The sequence below is a fragment of the Neofelis nebulosa genome, chromosome 15, assembly GCF_028018385.1.
Source record: "Neofelis nebulosa isolate mNeoNeb1 chromosome 15, mNeoNeb1.pri, whole genome shotgun sequence".
In the NCBI taxonomy this organism is placed as follows: domain Eukaryota; kingdom Metazoa; phylum Chordata; class Mammalia; order Carnivora; family Felidae; genus Neofelis; species Neofelis nebulosa.
Genome location: NC_080796.1, coordinates 5,851,005 through 5,876,989, shown reverse-complemented (window position 1 = coordinate 5,876,989; position 25,985 = coordinate 5,851,005). Strand labels below are relative to the sequence as shown.

At 47.1% G+C, this 25,985-nt stretch overlaps 3 long non-coding RNA genes across 4 annotated transcripts in view; 1 reads left to right on the top strand and 2 right to left on the bottom strand.

Annotated features, from left to right (window-relative positions):
- LOC131495944 (uncharacterized) overlaps nt 1–25,985 on the top strand; it is a 170,309-nt gene that overhangs the window by 23,482 nt on the left and 120,842 nt on the right. The gene's annotated exons all lie outside the window — the stretch shown is intronic.
- LOC131495953 (uncharacterized) lies at nt 2,034–4,540 on the bottom strand. Its single transcript, XR_009254200.1, has 3 exons — nt 3,529–4,540; nt 3,039–3,063; nt 2,034–2,403 (listed from the first exon to the last, which is right to left on the bottom strand). It is a non-coding gene; the product is annotated as an uncharacterized LOC131495953 (long non-coding RNA).
- Nucleotides 5,347–7,695, bottom strand: LOC131495980 (uncharacterized). The gene is made up of 3 exons (XR_009254235.1): nt 7,396–7,695; nt 5,839–6,010; nt 5,347–5,373 (listed from the first exon to the last, which is right to left on the bottom strand). It is a non-coding gene; the product is annotated as an uncharacterized LOC131495980 (long non-coding RNA).

Sequence of the window (25,985 nt, the reverse complement as noted above, 5' to 3'; positions counted from 1 at the left end):
CCCGTGCCAACCCCTCCATGATTCATCACTTCCATAAGCTTCCTTTCCTCAGAGGCCAATTAGATACCATGAGGGCTCCTTCTCCTTAATCAGGATCGATCCAGGTGCCCTGAAGGCAATGCAACAGCCTCCTCAGAGTTGAGGTCTACCTTGAACTGAAGTCATGATTCACAGAATCCTATGGATTCTGAAAACATATTTCCCTTTCAGAATCCTGTGAATGTTTTCCTGGCTATTAATAGGACTTTTTTCAGCCTAAACAAGCTATGTTTGGTGTATAATATACTAACTGTATTTAAATTGTCCATATTTATATCCTTTGACATACACACATGAAGCTCGGTGATGGGATTTTTCTTATGAATGGCAAAGTTCACACCAGCAACTGTGCTCTTTAGGGACATGTTAATCTAGAGGAACATAAACTTCTCACACAGAGACCACATACAAGCACGTACCTGCTCACTCCACACACTCGTCAGTTCACAAAGAGACTCACCCATCTCCACGCACACAAACTCACTACCTGAATGCCACACGAGTGCCTGTAAACACGTGAACATGGTTTTACCCTTCGACAAATCGCTTTGTCACTACGTCTGTGATCCTCCTTTCATTGGAAACCCAAAATCAGAAGCACTCCCCTGACTAAAGACAGCACATGATTGATTCCTGAATACCTACCATTCTCCATGGTTCCAGAGACCACAGGAAGCTATAGAAAAGAAAATAGCATAAGGGTAAGAAGGTGAGGCACACTGATTGCACCACTCTTTAGATCTTGGTGATATTAGGATCCAATAGGGAACACAGTGGTTGAGTCAAAGGCCACAAAAGCAAATGAATAGGATGCCTGTCAGAAGTTGTATATTCTGGGGGATGTGTCTCTCAAGTTCACTTAGTATAGAGACTCTCAAATTGTTCACCCAAGCAGGAAAAATGCTTCTGATAAAATTAATCCTAACACATTATTTATCACCAGGTTTGGCACTGCCGCTGGTCAATGTCCCCTTCACCAAGGTAACAGTTGGCGAGAGACAACCACTCACCACTCTCCCGCCAAGGAAAGTAACAATATCATCTACCATGTATATTGTCAAATTTAGAACAGAAGTTGATTGGAAAGACACTAAGAAAGTATTGTGTTCCTCAGGGGAAGACAGGCCAGCTCACCTCACCAACAGCCTGGTGCCTCCTGACAGGAACGGCCCACATCTTTTCCTCCTCAGGGACACCTAGAAGAACACAGACACACGTCAGTACACTGTTGGTGCTGCTCAATAAAACTCAGGGACTGTTCCGTGATATGAACATGGGCAAGAGCATACGGAGGCTTTTGTTACCTGCATGGACTGAAGGTTGCTGCTGAGCCACGCTCAGCAGTATTCCTTGAAGTGTGCAGTTTGAGGAGTTTTTTGAGAATGTAGACATTGGTTATTGTGCAGTGTCAGTGACACATATCTCCTAGGGAAGGACACACCTCTCTTTGTGTCTCTCTCCGTCTCTCTAATGAATGTGTGTGTCTCTTTCTCTTAGTGTGTTTCCCTGTCTCTTTCCCTGTCTGTCAGTTTCTGTCTGACTCAAACATACAGGCACTCACACACACACAAACACACACACACACACACACACACACACACACACACAGTGAATACATTGTCTTCCTCACACTGTAAACATGTACACAGGTTTCCCCTGGGAAACCTGTCTTTTCTCCTCACCCTCAAGCCTCTGTCCTACAGGGAACCTGGAGTCAGGGTATCTCTCCAGACTGATGCCGGCAGGAATATCCCAACTTCCTGACCACATAGATTATTTCATCAGCAGAGGACTGATTCCAAAGTACATACCATATTTCGTTGCTCCCGCGGCCACCTGATTGTAGAGAAAAGAAACACCATCAGGGTCAGATCATGATGAACTCTCATTGCACTGGGCTTTCATTCTCCTCTGGACTTTAGGAAACTAGATGGCACACAGTGCTTGAGTCAAAGGTCCCCAATAGCAAATGAATAGCATGCCCGTCAGAAGTTGTTCTTTACTGGGGATGTGTCTCTGAAGACCATTTAGGGTGCCGACTACAAAATTCCTCACCCAAGCAGGAAATAAAGCTACTCAGGAAAAGATCATATGACACTGTTTCTTAGCAGGATTGGCATTGCCAGTGGTTAATGTGCTCTTGATCAAGTTACAGTTGGTAAGGGACAACCACTCACCAATCTCCCTACGACAGAATTGAATGCTATCATGTAAAATGTACATAGTCCTATGTCACCGAATATGAGTGGAGATACACTAAGTAATCAACGTGTCTTCCATAGGCAAAGACAGGCAGGCTCACCTCAGCAACACCTTGGTGTCTCCTGACAGGAATGGCCCACACATTTTCCTCCTTAGGGACACCTAGAAGCATACAGAATATATGCTCAACAGTATGTTGTCGGTAATGCTCAAGAATACCGCAGGGACTGATCCTTGATAAGAAAATGCGCCACAGCATATGCAGGCTTTGGTTGCTTGCATGGACTGAATGTCACTGCTGACCACGCTCAGCTGTATTTCTTGAAGTGTGCGCTATGAGGAGCTTTTGGAGAAAGTGGACATTGGCCATTGTGCAGTGTCAGTGGCACATATCACCTGGCAAAACTCACATCTCTCTCTCTCTCTCTTTTTTCCATATGTCTGTCTCTTTCTGTGTGTGCCTGTCTCTCTGTCTGTGAGGCTCTCAAGTAAACACACACACGTACACATGTACACACACTCACAGTTACACTACATACAGACACATACAGAACAACACCAAGACTCATGCACAGAGCATCACTCTGCAATCAAGGAATACATTCTCTTTCTCATACTGTGGAAACATGGACATAGTTTTTCACCTAGGACTTCGGTCTCACACCCCCCACTTGGCCTAAGACGTCCCAGGTCTCTGGAATCAGGGTAGCTCTCCAGATTGAACACAACAAGAATGCCCCACCTACATCAACATCTAAACGTTTTCCTCAGCAAGAAACTGTTTCCAGAATACGTACCTTCTTCTCGTGCTCCTATGGCCACCTGAATGTTAGGAAAGAAAACACCATCAGGGTGAGATCACGATATACAGTATTTGCACCACCCTTGAGTTCTCTTCGTGACTTTAGGATACAAGATGGGACACAGTGGTTGAGTCAAAGGCCACAAAAGCAAATGAATAAGATGCCTGTATGATGTTGTTTTCCCTGGGGATGTGTCTAAAGAACACTTAAGATGCAGAGTACAAAATTCTTCCCCCAAGGAGGGAATATTGCTGCTAACGAAAAAGATCCTTTGACACTGTTTCTTACCATGTTTGGCACTGCCAGTGGTCAATGTCCCCCTGACCAAGGTTACAGTTGGCAAGAGGCAAGCACTCCCCACTCTCCCCACCAGGGCAAGTAACAATATCATCTAAAATGCACATTATCATATTTACAACAGAAGTTGATTGGAAAGACACTAAGAAAGCACTTGTATGTCTCAGGGAACGACAGGCAAGCTCACCTCTGCAACAGTCTTTTGCCTCCTTACTGCAACGGACTGCAGCTCTTTCTCCACAGGGACACCTAGAAGGACACAGAAAACAGGTCAGTACATTGTTGGTGCTGCTCAAGAATAACTCAGGGACTGTTCCGTGATATGAATATGGGGCAGGCCATACAGAGGTTTTGGTAACCTGCATGGACTGCATGTGACTGCTGAGCCTCACTCAGCAATAATCTTTGAAGTGTGCAGTAGGAGGAGTTTGCTGAGACACTAAACATCGGACATTGTGCAGTGTCAGTGGCACATATCTCCCGGGGAAACACACCTCTCTCTCTCTCTCTCTCTGTCTCTGTCTCTCATGTCTCATTCTCTTTGTAAGTTTCTCTGTCTCTTTCTCTGTCCCTCAGGTTCTGCCTCTCTCAAACACACTTGTGCGTCCACACACACACACACACACACCACACACTGATTATATTTTCTTCCTCACACTGTAAAAATGGACATAGGTTTCCCCTGGGAAATCTGTCTTCTCTCCACACCCTCAAGCCTCTGTCCTACCAGAACCCTGGCGTCAGGGTAGCTCTCCAGACTGATGCCATCAGGAATGCTCCAGCTTCCTGAACATATAGATTCTTGCATCAGCAGGAGACAGATTCCAAAATACATACCATGTTCCATTGCTCTCTTGACCTGAATGTAGAGAAAGGAAACAACACCAGGGTGAGATCATGATGTAAACTCATAGCACTGCTCTTTGGTTCTCCCCTTGATTTTAGGAAACCAAATAGCACACAGTGCTTGAGTCAAAGGTCCCCAAAAGCAAATGAATAGTATGCCTGTAAAAGGATTTTTTTCGCCTGGGATGTATCTGCCAAGACCACTTAGGATGGCGACTACAAAATTCTTCACCCAAGCTGGAAAAATTGCTGCCTACGAAAAAGATCCTAGGACACTGTTTGTTACCAGGTTTGCCGCTGCCAGTGGTAAATGTCCCCCTGACCAAGGTTACAGTTGGCAAGAGCCATATACTCACCACTCTCCCCACCAGGGAAAGTAAGAATATCATCTACCATGTAAATGTTAATATTTACAACAGAGTTGATTAGAAACACCCTAAGAACACACTTGTGTTCCTCAGGGAAAAACAGGCAAGCTCACCTCACCAACAGCCTGGTGCCTCCTTAAAGGAGCGCCCCGCTCCTTTTCCTCCTTCGGGACACCTAGAAAGACACAGAATACACGTCAGTACCTTGTTGGTGCTGTTTAAGAATAACACAGGGACTGTTCCTTGATATGAACATGGGCAGGAGCACATGGAGGCTTAGGTTACCTTCATGGACTGAATCTTACTGCTGAGCCACGCTCAGCTGTATTTCTTGAAGTATGCACTATGAGGAGTTTTTGAGAATGTAGACATTGGTCATTGTGCCATGTCAGTGGCACATATCTCCAGGGCAAACCCACATCTCTCTATCTATCTCTCCCAGTCTTTCAATGTGTCCGTCTTTTTATGTGTGTGTTTTTGTCTGTCTCTGAGTGTCTCAAGAAAACATACACACACACACACAATCACGTGACATACACACACATACCGAACAACCCCAAGAGTCATGCACACAAAATCACTCCGCCCACAAGGAATACATTATCTTTCTCATACTGTAGAAATATCGTATAGTTTTTAACCTGGGACATCGGTCCTTCCTCCACCCTCAAGCACCAGTCCTCCCAGGACTCTGGAATTAGGGTAGCTCTCCAGACCGAAGACAACAAGAATGCCCCACCTACATCACCACCTAACATTTTCCTCAGCAAGACACTGTGTCCAGGATACATACCTTTTTCCCTTGCTCCTGCGGCTACCTGAATGTTAGGAAAGAAAACACCATCAGGGTGAGATCATGATATACGGTATTTGCACCACTCTTTGGTTCTCTTGGTGACTTTCGGATACAAGATGGGACACAGTGGTTGAGTCAAAGGCCACAAAACCCAATGAATAGGATGCGTGTCAGAAGTTGTTTTTCCCTGGGATGTGTCTCAAGACCAATTAGGATGCCAACTACAAAATTCTTCACCTATGTAGGAAAAATTGCTGCTGACGAAAAATATCCAATAACACTCTTTCTTACCAGGTTTGGCACTGCCAGTGGTAAATATCCCCCTGACCAGGGTTACAGTTGGTAAGAGGCAGCCACTCACCACTCTCCCCACCAGCAAAAGTAACAATATCATCTCAAATGTACATTGTCACATATACAACAGAAGTTGATTGGAAAGGCTCTAAGAAAGCAATTGTGTTTGTCAGGGAAAGACAGGCAAGCTCACCTCAGCAACAGCCTGCTGCCTCCTTTCAGGAATGGCCAGCAGCTTTTTCTCCTTAGGGACACCTAGAAGGACACAGAATACACATCAGTACCTTGTTGGTGCTGCTCAAGAATAACTCAGGGACTGTTCCTTGATATGAACATGGGCCAGAGCATATGGAGGCTCTGGTTACCTGCATGGACTGAATGTTACTGCTGAGCGACCGTCAGCACTATTCCTTGAAGTGTGCAGTATGAGGATTTTTTTGAGAATGCAGATATTCGTCTTGTGAGGTGTCAGTGGCACATATCTCCGGGGGAAAAGCACATCTCTCTCTCTCTCTCTCTCTCTCTCTCTCTCTCTCTCTCTCTGACCTCACTCTGTTATGAGTGTGTCTCGTTCTCTTTGTGTGTTTCCCTGTACCTCATTTTCTGTCTCTCTCAAACACGCGTGTGCGCACACACACACACACACCACAGTGAATACATTGCCTTCTCACATTGTAAACATGGAAATAGGTTTTCCCCTGGGAAATCTGTCTTGTCTCCACACCCTAAAGCCTCGGTCCTACAAGGGACCTAGAGTCAGGGTAGCTCTGCAGAATGATGCCCCAGATTCCTGCCCCAGATTCCTGACCATATGGATATTTTCATCAGCAGGAGACAGATGCCAAAATACCTACCATATCCCATCGCTCTCTGGACGACCTGAATGTAGAGAGAAGAAACACTATCAGGGTGAGATCATGATGTACACTCATAGCACTGCTCTTTGGTTCTCCTATGACTTTAGGAAACTAGATGGCACACAGTGCTTGAGTCAAAGGGCCCCAAAAGCAAATGAATAGGATGCCTGTCAGAAGTTGTTTTTCCTGTGGATGTGTCTCTCGTGAACACTTTGGATGCCGAGTACAAAATTCTTCACCCAAGTAGGAAAAATTGCTGCTGATGAAAAAGTGCTGATAACACTCTTTCTTACCAGCTTTGGCATGGCCAGTGGTAAATGCCCCCTGACCAATGTTAAAAATGGCAAGAGCCACCCACTCACCAGTCTCCCCAGCAGGGAAAGTAGCAATACCAACTAAAATGTACATTGTCGTATTTACAACAGAAGTTGATTGGAAAGACTCTAAGAAAGCACTTGTGAGGGGCGTCAGGGTGGCGCAGTCGGTAAAGCGTCCGACTTCAGCCAGGTCAAGATCTCGCAGTCTGTGAGTTCGACCCCCGCATCAGGCTCTGGCCTGATGGCTTGGAGCCTGGAGCCTGTTTCCGATTCTATGTCTCCCTCTCTCTCTGCCCCTCCCCCGTTCATGCTCTGTCTCTCTCTGTCCCAAAAAAAAATAAAAAACGTTGAAAAATAATTTTAAGAAAGCACTTGTGTTCCCCAGGGTAAGACAGGCAAACTCACCTCAGCAAAAGCCTGCTGCCTCCTTTGAAGAATGGCCCGCAGCTTTTCCACCTTACGGACATCTAGAAGGAAACAGATTACATGTCAGTATCTTCTTGGTGCTGCTCAAGATTACCTCCGGGACTCTTCCTTACATGAACATGGGCCAGAGCATACGGAGGCTTTTGTTACCTGTAGGGACTGTTACTGCTGAGCCACACTCAGCAGTATTCCTTCAAGTGTGCAGTATGCAGAGATTTTTGAGAATGTACACTTTGGTCATTTTTCAGTGTCAGGGGCACATATCTCTTGGGCAAACCCACATCTCTCTCTCTCTCTCTGTCTCTCTCTCTTTCAATGTGTCTGTCTCTTTCTGTATGTGGCTTTGTCTCTGAGTCTCTCAACAAAGGACACACACAGACACAACATACACAATCACAATCCCGCGACACACACACACATAAAGAACAACCCCCAGAGTCAACACAGAAAATTACAACCGCACACAAAAAACACAGTTGCTTTCTTCTACTGTAGAAACATCACCTAGTTTGTCACTTGGGATGTAGGTCTTTCCACCAGTGCTCCCAGGACTCTGCATTGTAGATATTGGTCATTGTCCTGTGTCAATGGCCCATATCTCTGGGCCAACGCACATCTCTGTCTCTCACTCTCCCTCTCCTTCATTGTGTCTGTCTCTTTCTGTGTGTGGCTCTGTCTCTCTGTCTGTGAGTCTCTCAGGAAAACACACAAACACACAGAGATACGCATACACACTGACAGTCATGCGACATACAGACACATACAGAACAACCCGAAGACTCGTGCACAAAGAATCACACGGAGCGGAAGGAATACATTATCTTTCTCATCGAAAGAAACATGGACATAGACTTCACCTGGGATGTCGGTCTTTCCCCCCGACACTCAAGCACCATTCCACCAAGACCCTGATATCTGGGTACTCTCCGGACTGAAGAAAACAAGCATACCCCACCTAAACCGCCTCCGAAACATTTTCCTCAGCAAGAAACAAGGCCCAAAACACATACCTTTTTGTCGTGTTCCTACGGCCACCTGGATGATAGAAAAGAAAACAACATCAGGGTGAGATCATGATATACACTATGTGCAACACTCTTCAGTTTCTTGGTGACTTTGGACACAGGATGGACACAGCGATTGAGTCAAAGTCCACGAAAGCAAATGAATAGGATGCCTATCAGAAGTCATTTTTCCTAGAGATGTGTCTCTAAAGAACACTGAGGATGCAGCCTACAAAATACTTCACCAAACAGGGAAAAGTGCTGCTGCCGAAAAAGATCCTAGGACACTGTTTATTACCAGGTTTGGCACTGCCAGTGGTAAATGTCCCCCTGACCAAGGTGACCGTTGGCAAGAGGCAACCACTCTCCACTGTCCCCATCAGGGAAAGTAACAGTATCATCGAAAATGTAGACTGTCATATGTACAGCAGGGTTTGATGGGAAAGCCTCTAAGAAAGCAATTGTGTTCCTCATGGAAAGACAGGCAAGCTCACCTCAGCACCAGCCTGCTGCCTCCTATCAGGATGGGGCCGCCGCTTTTTCACCTTAGCGACACCTACAAGGACACAGAATACATGTCAGTGTCTTCTTGGTGCTGCTCAAGAACGCCTCCGGGACTCTTCCTTATATGAACACGGGCGAGAGCACACGGACGCTTTTGTTAACGGCATGGACCGAATGGTACTGCAGAGCCACGCTCAGCAGTATTCCTGGAGGTGTGCAGTATGCAGAGATTTTTGAGAATGTAGACTTTGGTCATTTTTCAGTGTCAGTGGCACATATCTCGTGGGCAAGCTCACGTCTGTCTGTCTCTGTGTCGCTCTCTCTCTCTCACCCTCTCTTGAAATGTGTCTGTCTCTTTCTCTGTGTGGCTTTTTCTCTGCGTCTCTCAAGAAAACACACACACACGCAGACATACACTGTCACGATCCCGACACATACAGCCACATACAGAACAACCCCCAGACTCAACACACAAAATTACACCGCACACAAGGAATACAGTATGTTTCTTCTACTGTAGAAACATCACCTAGTTTGTCACCTGGGACGTTGGTCCTTCCTCCCCCACCCTCGAGCACCAGTCCTCCCAGGACTCTGAATTGTACATATTGGTCATTGTCCAATGTCAGTGGCCCATATCTCTGGGCCAACCCACATCTCTGTCTCTCTCTCTCCCTCTCTTTCACTGTGTCTGTCTCTTTCTGTGTGTGGCTCTGTCTCTCTGTCTCTGAGTCTCTCAAGAAAACACACACACACACCCACACACGCATACACACTCACAATCATGCGACATACAGAGATACAGAACAACCCCAAGACTCATGCACACACAATCACACGGCACAGAAGGAATACATTGTCTTTCTCATACTATAGAAACATGGACATAGATTTCACCTGGGATGTCGGTCTTTCCCCCCCACACTCAAGCACCAGTCCCCTCGGGACTCTGACACCCGGGTACTCTCCAGACTGAAGACAACAAGAATACCCCACCTACACCTCATCGGAAACATTTTCCTCAGCAAGAAAGAGTTTCCAGGACACATACCTTCTTCTCGTGCTCCTACGGCCACCTGAATGTTAGAAAAGAAAACACCATCAGGGTGAGATCATGATGTCCAGTATGTGTACCATTGTTCGGTTCGCTTGGTGAATTTGGGATTCAGGATGGGACACAGTGTTTGAGTCAAAGGCCACAAAAGGAAAGAGAATATGCCTGTCCGAAGTCGTTTGTCCTGGAGATGTGTCTCTAAAGAACACTGAGGATGCAGCCTACAAAATTGTTCACCCAAAAGGAAAAAGTGCTGCTGCCGAAAAAGATCCTAGGATGTTGTTTATTTCCAGGTTTGGCACTGCCAGTGGTAAATGTGCCCCTGACCAAGGGGACAGTTGGCAAGAAACAACCATGGAAATTGACCATATGTTTCTCCCCACAGGGAAAATAACATTATCATCTCAACGGTACATTGTCACATTTGCAACAGATGTTGATTGCAAGGACTCTAAGAAATCACGTGTGTTCCTCAAGGAAAGACAGGAAGCTCACCTCAGCAACAGCCTGGTGACTCAAGACAGGATGCGGCCGGCGCCTTTCCTCCTCAGGAACACCTACAAAGACCAGAATACCTGTCAGTACCATGTTGGTGCTGCTCAAGTATAACTCAGGGACTGTTCCTTGATATGAACATGGGCCAGAGCATATTGAGGCTTCGGTTACCTGCATGGACTAAGTGTCACTGCTGAGCCATGCACAGCAGTATTCCTTGAAGTGTGCAGTAGGAGGTGTGTGTGAGAATGTAGACATTCATCATTGTGCAGTGTCAGTGACACAGATTCTCTGGGCAAATCCACATGTATCTTTCTCTGTCTGTCTTGCAGTGTGTCTGTGTCATTTTGTGTAGCTTACTCTGTGTGTCTCTCAAGAAAACACACTCAACACACATTCACAGTCACAATCACGTGACACACAGACACACCACAGAACAACCCCAGGACTCATGCCCACAGAAACACACCTCACTCGAGGAATACATTATCTTTGTCCTACTGTAGAAATATCATATGGTTTCTCACCTGGGATGTAGGTCCTTCCCCCAACTCACAAGCACCCGTCCCCCCAGGCCTCTGGGATTAGGGTAGTTCTCCAGAATGAAGACAACAACAATGCCCCACCTGCATCACCATCTAAATATTTTCTCAGCAAGAAACAGTTTCCAGGATACATACCTTTGTCCTGTGCTCCTACAGCCACCTGAATGTTAGGAAAGAAAACACCATCAGGGTGAGATCATGATATACCCTATTTACACCACTCTTCAGTTCTCTTTGCGTCTTGACCATACAAGATGGGACACAGCGGTTGAGTCAAAGGCCACAAAGCAAATGAATGGGATGCCTGTCAGAAGTTGTTTCTCCTGGGGATGTGTCTCTCTAGAACAACGAGGATTCCTGCTACGGAATTCTTCACCCACGCAGGACAGATTGCTGCTGACGGAAAAGATCCTAGGACACTGTTTGTTACCAGGTTTGGCACTGCCAGTGGTAAATGTCCCCCTGACCAAGGTGACCGTTGGCAAGAGGCAACCACTCTCCACTGTCCCCATCAGGGAAAGTAACAGTATCATCGAAAATGTAGACTGTCATATGTACAGCAGAGGTTGATGGGAAAGCCTCTAAGAAAGCAATTGTGTTCCTCAGGGAAAGACAGGCAAGCTCACCTCAGCACCAACCTGCTGCCTCCTATCATGATGGGGCCGCCGCTTTTTCACCTTAGCGACACCTACAAGGACACAGAATACATGTCAGTGTCTTCTTGATGCTGCTCAAGAACGCCTCCGGGACTCTTCCTTATATGAACACGGGCGAGAGCACACGGACGCTTTTGTTAACTGCATGGACCGAATGGTACTGCAGAGCCACGCTCAGCAGTATTCCTGGAGGTGTGCAGTATGCAGAGATTTTTGAGAATGTAGACTTTGGTCATTTTTCAGTGTCAGTGGCACATATCTCGTGGGCAAGCCCACGTCTGTCTGTCTCTCTGTCGCTCTCTCTCTCTCACCCTCTCTTGAAATGTGTCTGTCTCTTTCTCTGTGTGGCTTTTTCTCTGCGTCTCTCAAGAAAACACACACACACGCAGACATACACTGTCACGATCCCGACACATACAGCCACATACAGAACAACCCCCAGACTCAACACACAAAATTACACCGCACACAAGGGATACAGTATGTTTCTTCTACTGTAGAAACATCACCTAGTTTGTCACCTGGGACGTTGGTCCTTCCCCCCTCCGACCCTCGAGCACCAGTCCTCCCAGGACTCTGAATTGTACATATTGGTCATTGTCCAATGTCAGTGGCCCATATCTCTGGGCCAACCCACATCTCTGTCTCTCTCTCTCCCTCTCTTTCACTGTGTCTGTCTCTTTCTGTGTGTGGCTCTGTCTCTCTGTCTCTGAGTCTCTCAAGAAAACACACACACACACCCACACACGCATACACACTCACAATCATGCGACATACAGAGATACAGAACAACCCCAAGACTCATGCACACACAATCACACGGCACAGAAGGAATACATTGTCTTTCTCATAATATAGAAACATGGACATAGATTTCACCTGGGATGTCAGTCTTTTCCCCCCACACTCAAGCACCAGTCCCCTCGGGACTCTGACATCCGGGTACTCTCCAGAATGAAGACAACAAGAATACCCCACCTACACCTCATCGGAAACATTTTCCTCAGCAAGAAAGAGTTTCCAGGACACATACCTTCTTCTCGTGCTCCTACGGCCACCTGAATGTTAGAAAAGAAAACACCATCAGGGTGAGATCATGATGTCCAGTATGTGTACCATTGTTCGGTTCGCTTGGTGTCTTTGGGATTCAGGATGGGACACAGTGTTTGAGTCAAAGGCCACAAAAGGAAAGAGAAAATGCCTGTCCGAAGTCGTTTGTCCTGGAGATGTGTCTCTAAAGAACACTGAGGATGCAGCCTACAAAATTGTTCACCCAAAAGGAAAAAGTGCTGCTGCCGAAAAAGATCCTAGGATGTTGTTTATTTCCAGGTTTGGCACTGCCAGTGGTAAATGTGCCCCTGACCAAGGGGACAGTTGGCAAGAAACAACCATGGAAATTGACCATATGTTTCTCCCCACAGGGAAAATAACATTATCATCTCGACGGTACATTGTCACATTTGCAACAGATGTTGATTGCCAAGACTCTAAGAAATCACTTGTGTTCCTCAAGGAAAGACAGGAAGCTCACCTCAGCAACAGCCTGGTGACTCAAGACAGGATGCGGCCGGCGCCTTTCCTCCTCAGGAACACCTACAAAGACCAGAATACCTGTCAGTACCATGTTGGTGCTGCTCAAGTATAACTCAGGGACTGTTCCTTGATATGAACATGGGCCAGAGCATATTGAGGCTTCGGTTACCTGCATGGACTAAGTGTCACTGCTGAGCCATGCACAGCAGTATTCCTTGAAGTGTGCAGTAGGAGGTGTGTGTGAGAATGTAGACATTCATCATTGTGCAGTGTCAGTGACACAGATTCTCTGGGCAAATCCACATGTATCTTTCTCTGTCTGTCTGTCTGTCTGTCTTGCAGTGTGTCTGTGTCATTTTGTGTAGCTTACTCTGTGTGTCTCTCTGGAAAACACACTCAACACACATTCACAGTCACAATCACGTGACACACAGACACACCACAGAACAACCCCAGGACTCATGCCCACAGAAACACACCTCACTCGAGGAATACATTATCTTTGTCCTACTGTAGAAATATCATATGGTTTCTCACCTGGGATGTAGGTCCTTCCCCCAACTCACAAGCACCCGTCCGCCCAGGCCTCTTGGATTAGGGTAGTTCTCCAGAATGAAGACAACAACAATGCCCCACCTGCATCACCATCTAAATATTTTCTCAGCAAGAAACAGTTTCCAGGATACATACCTTTGTCCTGTGCTCCTACAGCCACCTGAATGTTAGGAAAGAAAACACAATCAGGGTGAGATCATGATATACCCTATTTACACCACTCTTCAGTTCTCTTTGCGTCTTGACCATACAAGATGGGACACAGCGGCTGAGTCAAAGGCCACAAAGCAAATGAATGGGATGCCTGTCAGAAGTTGTTTCTCCTGGGGATGTGTCTCTCTAGAACACCGAGGATTCCTGCTACGGAATTCTTCACCCAAGCAGGACAGATTGCTGCTGACGGAAAAGATCCTAGGACACTGTTTGTTACCAGGTTTGGCACTGCCAGTGGTAAATGTCCCCCTGACCAAGGTGACCGTTGGCAAGAGGCAACCACTCTCCACTGTCCCCATCAGGGAAAGTAACAGTATCATCGAAAATGTAGACTGTCATATGTACAGCAGAGGTTGATGGGAAAGCCTCTAAGAAAGCAATTGTGTTCCTAGGGAAAGACAGGCAAGCTCACCTCAGCACCAACCTGCTGCCTCCTATCAGGATGGGGCCGCCGCTTTTTCACCTTAGCGACACCTACAAGGACACAGAATACATGTCAGTGTCTTCTTGATGCTGCTCAAGAACGCCTCCGGGACTCTTCCTTATATGAACACGGGCGAGAGCACACGGACGCTTTTGTTAACTGCATGGACCGAATGGTACTGCAGAGCCACGCTCAGCAGTATTCCTGGAGGTGTGCAGTATGCAGAGATTTTTGAGAATGTAGACTTTGGTCATTTTTCAGTGTCAGTGGCACATATCTCGTGGGCAAGCCCACGTCTGTCTGTCTCTCTGTCGCTCTCTCTCTCTCACCCTCTCTTGAAATGTGTCTGTCTCTTTCTCTGTGTGGCTTTTTCTCTGCGTCTCTCAAGAAAACACACACACACGCAGACATACACTGTCACGATCCCGACACATACAGCCACATACAGAACAACCCCCAGACTCAACACACAAAATTACACCGCACACAAGGGATACAGTATGTTTCTTCTACTGTAGAAACATCACCTAGTTTGTCACCTGGGACGTTGGTCCTTCCCCCCCCGACCCTCGAGCACCAGTCCTCCCAGGACTCTGAATTGTACATATTGGTCATTGTCCAATGTCAGTGGCCCATATCTCTGGACAAACCCACATCTCTGTCTCTCTCTCTCCCTCTCTTTCACTGTGTCTGTCTCTTTCTGTGTGTGGCTCTGTCTCTCTGTCTCTGAGTCTCTCAAGAAAACACACACACACACACACACACGCATACACACTCACAATCATGCGACATACAGAGATACAGAACAACCCCAAGACTCATGCACACACAATCACACGGCACAGAAGGAATACATTGTCTTTCTCATACTATAGAAACATGGACATAGATTTCACCTGGGATGTCGGTCTTTTCCCGCCACACTCAAGCACCAGTCCCATCGGGACTCTGACATCCGGGTACTCTCCAGACTGAAGACAACAAGAATACCCCACCTACACCTCATCGGAAACATTTTCCTCAGCAAGAAAGAGTTTCCAGGACACATACCTTCTTCTCGTGCTCCTATGGCCACCTGAATGTTAGAAAAGAAAACACCATCAGGGTGAGATCATGATGTCCAGTATGTGTACCATTGTTCGGTTCGCTTGGTGAATTTGGGATTCAGGATGGGACACAGTGTTTGAGTCAAAGGCCACAAAAGGAAAGAGAAAATGCCTGTCCGAAGTCGTTTGTCCTGGAGATGTGTCTCTAAAGAACACTGAGGATGCAGCCTACAAAATTGTTCACCCAAAAGGAAAAAGTGCTGCTGCCGAAAAAGATCCTAGGATGTTGTTTATTTCCAGGTTTGGCACTGCCAGTGGTAAATGTGCCCCTGACCAAGGGGACAGTTGGCAAGAAACAACCATGGAAATTGACCATATGTTTCTCCCCACAGGGAAAATACCATTATCATCTCGACGGTACATTGTCACATTTGCAACAGATGTTGATTGCCAAGACTCTAAGAAATCACTTGTGTTCCTCAAGGAAAGACAGGAAGCTCACCTCAGCAACAGCCTGGTGACTCAAGACAGGATGCGGCCGGCGCCTTTCCTCCTCAGGAACACCTACAAAGACCAGAATACCTGTCAGTACCATGTTGGTGCTGCTCAAGTATAACTCAGGGACTGTTCCTTGATATGAACATGGGCCAGAGCATATTGAGGCTTCGGTTACCTGCATGGACTAAGTGTCACTGCTGAGCCATGCACAGCAGTATTCCTTGAAGTGTGCAGTAGGAGGTGTGTGTGAGAATGTAGACATTCATCATTGTGCAGTGTCAGTGACACAGATTCTCTGGGCAAATCCACATGTATCTTTCTCTGTCTGTCTGTCTGTCTGTCTGTCTTGCAGTGTGTCTGTGTCATTTTGTGTAGCTTACTCTGTGTGTCTCTCTGGAAAACACACTCAACACACATTCACAGTCACAATCACGTGACACACAGACACACCACAGAACAACCCCAGGACTCATGCCCACAGAAACACACCTCACTCGAGGAATACATTATCTTTGTCCTACTGTAGAAATATCATATGGTTTCTCACCTGGGATGTAGGTCCTTCCCCCAACTCACAAGCACCCGTCCCCCCAGGCCTCTTGGATTAGGGTAGTTCTCCAGAATGAAGACAACAACAATGCCCCACCTGCATCACCATCTAAATATTTTCTCAGCAAGAAACAGTTTCCAGGATACATACCTTTGTCCTGTGCTCCTACAGCCACCTGAATGTTAGGAAAGAAAACACAATCAGGGTGAGATCATGATATACCCTATTTACACCACTCTTCAGTTCTCTTTGCGTCTTGACCATACAAGATGGGACACAGCGGCTGAGTCAAAGGCCACAAAGCAAATGAATGGGATGCCTGTCAGAAGTTGTTTCTCCTGGGGATGTGTCTCTCTAGAACACCGAGGATTCCTGCTACGGAATTCTTCACCCAAGCAGGACAGATTGCTGCTGACGGAAAAGATCCTAGGACACTGTTTGTTACCAGGTTTGGCACTGCCAGTGGTAAATGTCTCCCTGACCAAGGTGACCGTTGGCAAGAGGCAACCACTCTCCACTGTCCCCATCAGGGAAAGTAACAGTATCATCGAAAATGTAGACTGTCATATGTACAGCAGAGGTTGATGGGAAAGCCTCTAAGAAAGCAATTGTGTTCCTCAGGGAAAGACAGGCAAGCTCACCTCAGCACCAACCTGCTGCGTCGTATCAGGATGGGGCCGCCGCTTTTTCACCTTAGCGACACCTACAAGGACACAGAATACATGTCAGTGTCTTCTTGATGCTGCTCAAGAACGCCTCCGGGACTCTTCCTTATATGAACACGGGCGAGAGCACACGGACGCTTTTGTTAACTGCATGGACCGAATGGTACTGCAGAGCCACGCTCAGCAGTATTCCTGGAGGTGTGCAGTATGCAGAGATTTTTGAGAATGTAGACTTTGGTCATTTTTCAGCGACAGTGGCACATATCTCGTGGGCAAGCCCACGTCTGTCTGTCTCTCTGTCGCTCTCTCTCTCTCACCCTCTCTTGAAATGTGTCTGTCTCTTTCTCTGTGTGGCTTTTTCTCTGCGTCTCTCAAGAAAACACACACACACGCAGACATACACTGTCACGATCCCGACACATACAGCCACATACAGAACAACCCCCAGACTCAACACACAAAATTACACCGCACACAAGGGATACAGTATGTTTCTTCTACTGTAGAAACATCACCTAGTTTGTCACCTGGGACGTTGGTCCTTCCCCCCCCGACCCTCGAGCACCAGTCCTCCCAGGACTCTGAATTGTACATATTGGTCATTGTCCAATGTCAGTGGCCCATATCTCTGGACAAACCCACATCTCTGTCTCTCTCTCTCCCTCTCTTTCACTGTGTCTGTCTCTTTCTGTGTGTGGCTCTGTCTCTCTGTCTCTGAGTCTCTCAAGAAAACACACACACACACCCACACACGCATACACACTCACAATCATGCGACATACAGAGATACAGAACAACCCCAAGACTCATGCACACACAATCACACGGCACAGAAGGAATACATTGTCTTTCTCATACTATAGAAACATGGACATAGATTTCACCTGGGATGTCGGTCTTTTCCCGCCACACTCAAGCACCAGTCCCCTCGGGACTCTGACATCCGGGTACTCTCCAGACTGAAGACAACAAGAATACCCCACCTACACCTCATCGGAAACATTTTCCTCAGCAAGAAAGAGTTTCCAGGACACATACCTTCTTCTCGTGCTCCTATGGCCACCTGAATGTTAGAAAAGAAAACACCATCAGGGTGAGATCATGATGTCCAGTATGTGTACCATTGTTCGGTTCGCTTGGTGAATTTGGGATTCAGGATGGGACACAGTGTTTGAGTCAAAGGCCACAAAAGGAAAGAGAAAATGCCTGTCCGAAGTCGTTTGTCCTGGAGATGTGTCTCTAAAGAACACTGAGGATGCAGCCTACAAAATTGTTCACCCAAAAGGAAAAAGTGCTGCTGCCGAAAAAGATCCTAGGATGTTGTTTATTTCCAGGTTTGGCACTGCCAGTGGTAAATGTGCCCCTGACCAAGGGGACAGTTGGCAAGAAACAACCATGGAAATTGACCATATGTTTCTCCCCACAGGGAAAATACCATTATCATCTCGACGGTACATTGTCACATTTGCAACAGATGTTGATTGCCAAGACTCTAAGAAATCACTTGTGTTCCTCAAGGAAAGACAGGAAGCTCACCTCAGCAACAGCCTGGTGACTCAAGACAGGATGCGGCCGGCGCCTTTCCTCCTCAGGAACACCTACAAAGACCAGAATACCTGTCAGTACCATGTTGGTGCTGCTCAAGTATAACTCAGGGACTGTTCCTTGATATGAACATGGGCCAGAGCATATTGAGGCTTCGGTTACCTGCATGGACTAAGTGTCACTGCTGAGCCATGCACAGCAGTATTCCTTGAAGTGTGCAGTAGGAGGTGTGTGTGAGAATGTAGACATTCATCATTGTGCAGTGTCAGTGACACAGATTCTCTGGGCAAATCCACATGTATCTTTCTCTGTCTGTCTGTCTGTCTGTCTGTCTTGCAGTGTGTCTGTGTCATTTTGTGTAGCTTATTCTGTGTGTCTCTCAGGAAAACACACTCAACACACATTCACAGTCACAATCACGTGACACACAGACACACCACAGAACAACCCCAGGACTCATGCCCACAGAAACACACCTCACTCGAGGAATACATTATCTTTGTCCTACTGTAGAAATATCATATGGTTTCTCACCTGGGATGTAGGTCCTTCCCCCAACTCACAAGCACCCGTCCCCCCAGGCCTCTGGGATTAGGGTAGTTCTCCAGAATGAAGACAACAACAATGCCCCACCTGCATCACCATCTAAATATTTTCTCAGCAAGAAACAGTTTCCAGGATACATACCTTTGTCCTGTGCTCCTACAGCCACCTGAATGTTAGGAAAGAAAACACCATCAGGGTGAGATCATGATATACCCTATTTACACCACTCTTCAGTTCTCTTTGCGTCTTGACCATACAAGATGGGACACAGCGGTTGAGTCAAAGGCCACAAAGCAAATGAATGGGATGCCTGTCAGAAGTTGTTTCTCCTGGGGATGTGTCTCTCTAGAACACCGAGGATTCCTGCTACGGAATTCTTCACCCAAGCAGGACAGATTGCTGCTGACGGAAAAGATCCTAGGACACTGTTTGTTAACCAGGTTTGGCACTGCCAGTGGTAAATGTCCCCCTGACCAAGGTGACCGTTGGCAAGAGGCAACCACTCTCCACTGTCCCCATCAGGGAAAGTAACAGTATCATCGAAAATGTAGACTGTCATATGTACAGCAGAGGTTGATGGGAAAGCCTCTAAGAAAGCAATTGTGTTCCTCAGGGAAAGACAGGCAAGCTCACCTCAGCACCAACCTGCTGCCTCCTATCATGATGGGGCCGCCGCTTTTTCACCTTAGCGACACCTACAAGGACACAGAATACATGTCAGTGTCTTCTTGGTGCTGCTCAAGAACGCCTCCGGGACTCTTCCTTATATGAACACGGGCGAGAGCACACGGACGCTTTTGTTAACTGCATGGACCGAATGGTACTGCAGAGCCACGCTCAGCAGTATTCCTGGAGGTGTGCAGTATGCAGAGATTTTTGAGAATGTAGACTTTGGTCATTTTTCAGCGACAGTGGCACATATCTCGTGGGCAAGCCCACGTCTGTCTGTCTCTCTGTCGCTCTCTCTCTCTCACCCTCTCTTGAAATGTGTCTGTCTCTTTCTCTGTGTGGCTTTTTCTCTGCATCTCTCAAGAAAACACACACACACGCAGACATACACTGTCACGATCCCGACACATACAGCCACATACAGAACAACCCCCAGACTCAACACACAAAATTACACCGCACACAAGGGATACAGTATGTTTCTTCTACTGTAGAAACATCACCTAGTTTGTCACCTGGGACGTTGGTCCTTCCCCCCCCGACCCTCGAGCACCAGTCCTCCCAGGACTCTGAATTGTACATATTGGTCATTGTCCAATGTCAGTGGCCCATATCTCTGGGCCAACCCACATCTCTGTCTCTCTCTCTCCCTCTCACTGAGTCTGTCTCTTTCTGTGTGTGGCTCTGTCTCTCTGTCTCTGAGTCTCTCAAGAAAACACACACACACACCCACACACGCATACACACTCACAATCATGCGACATACAGAGATACAGAACAACCCCAAGACTCATGCACACACAATCACACGGCACAGAAGGAATACATTGTCTTTCTCATACTATAGAAACATGGACATAGATTTCACCTGGGATGTCGGTCTTTCCCCCCCACACTCAAGCACCAGTCCCCTCGGGACTCTGACATCCGGGTACTATCCCGACTGAAGACAACAAGAATACCCCACCTACACCTCATCGGAAACATTTTCCTCAGCAAGAAAGAGTTTCCAGGACACATACCTTCTTCTCGTCCTCCTACGGCCACCTGAATGTTAGAAAAGAAAACACCATCAGGGTGAGATCATGATGTCCAGTATGTGTACCATTGTTCGGTTCGCTTGGTGACTTTGGGATTCAGGATGGGACACAGTGTTTGAGTCAAAGGCCACAAGAGGAAAGAGAATATGCCTGTCCGAAGTCGTTTGTCCTGGAGATGTGTCTCTAAAGAACACTGAGGATGCAGCCTACAAAATTGTTCACCCAAAAGGAAAAAGTGCTGCTGCCGAAAAAGATCCTAGGATGTTGTTTATTTCCAGGTTTGGCACTGCCAGTGGTAAATGTGCCCCTGACCAAGGTGACAGTTGGCAAGAAACAACCATGGAAATTGACCATATGTTTCTCCCCATAGGGAAAATACCATTATCATCTCGACGGTACATTGTCACATTTGCAACAGATGTTGATTGCCAAGACTCTAAGAAATCACTTGTGTTCCTCAAGGAAAGACAGGAAGCTCACCTCAGCAACAGCCTGGTGACTCAAGACAGGATGCGGCCGGCGCCTTTCCTCCTCAGGAACACCTACAAAGACCAGAATACCTGTCAGTACCATGTTGGTGCTGCTCAAGTATAACTCAGGGACTGTTCCTTGATATGAACATGGGCCAGAGCATATTGAGGCTTCGGTTACCTGCATGGACTAAGTGTCACTGCTGAGCCATGCACAGCAGTATTCCTTGAAGTGTGCAGTAGGGGGTGTGTGTGAGAATGTAGACATTCATCATTGTGCAGTGTCAGTGACACAGAATCTCTGGCAAATCCACATGTATCTTTCTCTGTCTGTCTGTCTGTCTTGCAGTGTGTCTGTGTCATTTTGTGTAGCTTACTCTGTGTGTCTCTCAAGAAAACACACTCAACACACATTCACAGTCACAATCACGTGACACACAGACACACCACAGAAAAACCCCAGGACTCATGCCCACAGAAACACACCTCACTCGAGGAATACATTATCTTTGTCCTACTGTAGAAATATCATATGGTTTCTCACCTGGGATGTAGGCCCTTCCCCCAACTCACAAGCACCCGTCCCCCCAGGCCTCTGGGATTAGGGTAGTTCTCCAGAATGAAGACAACAACAATGCCCCACCTGCATCACCATCTAAATATTTTCTCAGCAAGAAACAGTTTCCAGGATACATACCTTTGTCCTGTGCTCCTACAGCCACCTGAATGTTAGGAAAGAAAACACCATCAGGGTGAGATCATGATATACCCTATTTACACCACTCTTCAGTTCTCTTTGCGTCTTGACCATACAAGATGGGACACAGCGGTTGAGTCAAAGGCCACAAAGCAAATGAATGGGATGCCTGTCAGAAGTTGTTTCTCCTGGGGATGTGTCTCTCTAGAACACCGAGGATTCCTGCTACGGAATTCTTCACCCAAGCAGGACAGATTGCTGCTGACGGAAAAGATCCTAGGACACTGTTTGTTACCAGGATTGGCACTGCCAGTGGTAAATGTCCCCCTGACCAAGGTGACCGTTGGCAAAAGGCAACCACTCTCCACTGTCCCCATCAGGGAAAGTAACAGTATCATCGAAAATGTAGACTGTCATATGTACAGCAGAGGTTGATGGGAAAGCCTGTAAGAAAGCAATTGTGTTCCTCAGGGAAAGACAGGCAAGCTCACCTCAGCACCAACCTGCTGCCTCGTATCAGGATGGGGCCGCCGCTTTTTCACCTTAGCGACACCTACAAGGACACAGAATACATGTCAGTGTCTTCTTGATGCTGCTCAAGAACGCCTCCGGGACTCTTCCTTATATGAACACGGGCGAGAGCACACGGACGCTTTTGTTAACTGCATGGACCGAATGGTACTGCAGAGCCACGCTCAGCAGTATTCCTGGAGGTGTACAGTATGCAGAGATTTTTGAGAATGTAGACTTTGGTCATTTTTCAGTGTCAGTGGCACATATCTCGTGGGCAAGCCCACGTCTGTCTGTCTCTCTGTCGCTCTCTCTCTCTCACCCTCTCTTGAAATGTGTCTGTCTCTTTCTCTGTGTGGCTTTTTCTCTGCGTCTCTCAAGAAAACACACACACACGCAGACATACACTGTCACGATCCCGACACATACAGCCACATACAGAACAACCCCCAGACTCAATACACAAAATTACACCGCACACAAGGAATACAGTATGTTTCTTCTACTGTAGAAACATCACCTAGTTTGTCACCTGGGACGTTGGTCCTTCCCCCCCCCCGACCCTCGAGCACCAGTCCTCCCAGGACTCTGAATTGTACATATTGGTCATTGTCCAATGTCAGTGGCCCATATCTCTGGGCCAACCCACATCTCTGTCTCTCTCTCTCCCTCTCACTGAGTCTGTCTCTTTCTGTGTGTGGCTCTGTCTCTCTGTCTCTGAGTCTCTCAAGAAAACACACACACACACCCACACACGCATACACACTCACAATCATGCGACATACAGAGATACAGAACAACCCCAAGACTCATGCACACACAATCACACGGCACAGAAGGAATACATTGTCTTTCTCATACTATAGAAACATGGACATAGATTTCACCTGGGATGTCGGTCTTTCCCCCCCACACTCAAGCACCAGTCCCCTCGGGACTCTGACATCCGGGTACTATCCCGACTGAAGACAACAAGAATACCCCACCTACACCTCATCGGAAACATTTTCCTCAGCAAGAAAGAGTTTCCAGGACACATACCTTCTTCTCGTCCTCCTACGGCCACCTGAATGTTAGAAAAGAAAACACCATCAGGGTGAGATCATGATGTCCAGTATGTGTACCATTGTTCGGTTCGCTTGGTGACTTTGGGATTCAGGATGGGACACAGTGTTTGAGTCAAAGGCCACAAGAGGAAAGAGAATATGCCTGTCCGAAGTCGTTTGTCCTGGAGATGTGTCTCTAAAGAACACTGAGGATGCAGCCTACAAAATTGTTCACCCAAAAGGAAAAAGTGCTGCTGCCGAAAAAGATCCTAGGATGTTGTTTATTTCCAGGTTTGGCACTGCCAGTGGTAAATGTGCCCCTGACCAAGGTGACAGTTGGCAAGAAACAACCATGGAAATTGACCATATGTTTCTCCCCATAGGGAAAATACCATTATCATCTCGACGGTACATTGTCACATTTGCAACAGATGTTGATTGCCAAGACTCTAAGAAATCACTTGTGTTCCTCAAGGAAAGACAGGAAGCTCACCTCAGCAACAGCCTGGTGACTCAAGACAGGATGCGGCCGGCGCCTTTCCTCCTCAGGAACACCTACAAAGACCAGAATACCTGTCAGTACCATGTTGGTGCTGCTCAAGTATAACTCAGGGACTGTTCCTTGATATGAACATGGGCCAGAGCATATTGAGGCTTCGGTTACCTGCATGGACTAAGTGTCACTGCTGAGCCATGCACAGCAGTATTCCTTGAAGTGTGCAGTAGGGGGTGTGTGTGAGAATGTAGACATTCATCATTGTGCAGTGTCAGTGACACAGAATCTCTGGCAAATCCACATGTATCTTTCTCTGTCTGTCTGTCTGTCTTGCAGTGTGTCTGTGTCATTTTGTGTAGCTTACTCTGTGTGTCTCTCAAGAAAACACACTCAACACACATTCACAGTCACAATCACGTGACACACAGACACACCACAGAAAAACCCCAGGACTCATGCCCACAGAAACACACCTCACTCGAGGAATACATTATCTTTGTCCTACTGTAGAAATATCATATGGTTTCTCACCTGGGATGTAGGCCCTTCCCCCAACTCACAAGCACCCGTCCCCCCAGGCCTCTGGGATTAGGGTAGTTCTCCAGAATGAAGACAACAACAATGCCCCACCTGCATCACCATCTAAATATTTTCTCAGCAAGAAACAGTTTCCAGGATACATACCTTTGTCCTGTGCTCCTACAGCCACCTGAATGTTAGGAAAGAAAACACCATCAGGGTGAGATCATGATATACCCTATTTACACCACTCTTCAGTTCTCTTTGCGTCTTGACCATACAAGATGGGACACAGCGGTTGAGTCAAAGGCCACAAAGCAAATGAATGGGATGCCTGTCAGAAGTTGTTTCTCCTGGGGATGTGTCTCTCTAGAACACCGAGGATTCCTGCTACGGAATTCTTCACCCAAGCAGGACAGATTGCTGCTGACGGAAAAGATCCTAGGACACTGTTTGTTACCAGGATTGGCACTGCCAGTGGTAAATGTCCCCCTGACCAAGGTGACCGTTGGCAAAAGGCAACCACTCTCCACTGTCCCCATCAGGGAAAGTAACAGTATCATCGAAAATGTAGACTGTCATATGTACAGCAGAGGTTGATGGGAAAGCCTGTAAGAAAGCAATTGTGTTCCTCAGGGAAAGACAGGCAAGCTCACCTCAGCACCAACCTGCTGCCTCGTATCAGGATGGGGCCGCCGCTTTTTCACCTTAGCGACACCTACAAGGACACAGAATACATGTCAGTGTCTTCTTGATGCTGCTCAAGAACGCCTCCGGGACTCTTCCTTATATGAACACGGGCGAGAGCACACGGACGCTTTTGTTAACTGCATGGACCGAATGGTACTGCAGAGCCACGCTCAGCAGTATTCCTGGAGGTGTACAGTATGCAGAGATTTTTGAGAATGTAGACTTTGGTCATTTTTCAGTGTCAGTGGCACATATCTCGTGGGCAAGCCCACGTCTGTCTGTCTCTCTGTCGCTCTCTCTCTCTCACCCTCTCTTGAAATGTGTCTGTCTCTTTCTCTGTGTGGCTTTTTCTCTGCGTCTCTCAAGAAAACACACACACACGCAGACATACACTGTCACGATCCCGACACATACAGCCACATACAGAACAACCCCCAGACTCAATACACAAAATTACACCGCACACAAGGAATACAGTATGTTTCTTCTACTGTAGAAACATCACCTAGTTTGTCACCTGGGACGTTGGTCCTTCCCCCCCCCCGACCCTCGAGCACCAGTCCTCCCAGGACTCTGAATTGTACATATTGGTCATTGTCCAATGTCAGTGGCCCATATCTCTGGGCCAACCCACATCTCTGTCTCTCTCTCTCCCTCTCTTTCACTGTGTCTGACTCTTTCTGTGTGTGGCTCTGTCTCTCTGTCTCTGAGTCTCTCAAGAAAACACACACACACACCCACACACGCATACACACTCACAATCATGCGAC